The sequence below is a fragment of the Galeopterus variegatus genome, unplaced genomic scaffold (assembly GCF_000696425.1).
Source record: "Galeopterus variegatus unplaced genomic scaffold, G_variegatus-3.0.2 Scaffold3460, whole genome shotgun sequence".
Taxonomy (NCBI): Eukaryota; Metazoa; Chordata; class Mammalia; order Dermoptera; family Cynocephalidae; genus Galeopterus; species Galeopterus variegatus.
The window spans coordinates 46,223-47,698 of NW_007729571.1; the positions used below are offsets into that span (position 1 = coordinate 46,223).

Here is a 1,476-nt window from a genome sequence, read left to right on the forward strand (position 1 = left end):
CAGCCAGAGCAGCTAAAGCAGCTGAAGCAGCCTTCAGACTGAAAACAGCATTTTTATTTGTCACACAACACGGGGGGTGGGGGGGGTTAATGTGGGCATTTTAACTACATAAACCTTTAAAATTATTAAACCAATAGTTAAACGGAAACTTTTCTTAAAATTACATCAGTTCTCATAAAATTAATAATCCACAAGGTTAAATAAAACTCAGTGGTCAGCCATTTCTTTCTGGTGATTATATCTGTTGTGGTCAATTAGTCCATGACTCGCTGTTCTTGACGTTTCTCCCTATTGTGTTTCTTTTTTTCTTGTCTTCATATTTACCTTAAACTTATTACTACCAGCAAGCATAAATTATATGTCTGACTCAAAATTGAGATGGCAGCAATTGTGGTTATAAAGTGTTAAACAAACTTTATATATTTTTAACTTTGATTTAATGATTCTCATATTTCTATAGGCAAGAACCTATTGTTCATTTGGAAAAGGAATAAAGGATATTTGAACCGCTTTATCATGCATGTACTGAATATAGCGGCTGTGTGGCCCAGTGTAAAGTGTCAAAGTGCACAGCACCATCCCTCATGAAAACAGGTACATTCAAATTTCCATCTATAATCTTTATCTTTAGGAGGGAAAGTTGTGCATCATATGTTTTTGTCCCAATATCTTACTAAGATGTTTTTATTTAACTTAGGACACTAATGAGTAACAGGGTTTCTACTCATTCTTTCTCATAAACTTAATTCTTCCTATTGTATCTTTTTTCATTAATTCCAACCATTCTCTTACCATTAATGTAATCCCCTGTAAATGATGTTTGCCAACTNGGGGCCTTGCCAACTCGGAAAGGGCAGCCCAAGCTATTCTTTTCAAGACCCCGCCATGGAGTGGACCGCGCCATGTTAGATAGTACCATTCACATCTACAGTGTCCAAAGGCAGAGGATTTCAGGTGTGGAGACCAATTTGCTTTTGTTACTACAGTAATTTACAACCACCATCTTCGAGATTTCCAAGCAGTTCTAAAACAAAGAGCAGTCTTTTTTTATTTGGTGGCTTAAAGTAGGAATAAACAGGTGCTGCTGGATATTCTGCATCAGGATTTTATGACAACATTTTCAGCTTTACTTTAATGGCTTTTATCTTTGCAGTGACACTTAGGTTAGACTGAGCAGGCTCAGAGCTTGAGGATGGCTCAAGACTGATTGCAAGGATTTTATCATTCTTGTTATGGTCGTATTGCTTTACCTATCACATCACCAGCTTCTTAAACAGAGCCAGATTGCCATGGAGACACTGGATGGTCTGTTCCGCTTCCTGCTTAGTTTCAAAGTTAAAAGAAAAATACCTGGGAGGCTGTCCCTCCAAAGCACCTGACTTGTGGAAGAAGTCAAACTGCTTTACCTTGCCAAACTTTTTTTTTTTTTTTCCTTTTTGTCTTTTTTCGTGTCCGGCAACGGACTGCAACCCTCAG

The 1,476-nt window shown here is 37.8% G+C and overlaps 1 pseudogene; it reads right to left on the reverse strand.

Annotated features, from left to right (window-relative positions):
- Window positions 1-990: 990 nt before the first annotated feature.
- LOC103600782 overlaps window positions 991-1,476 on the reverse strand; it is a 1,594-nt pseudogene continuing 1,108 nt past the window's right edge.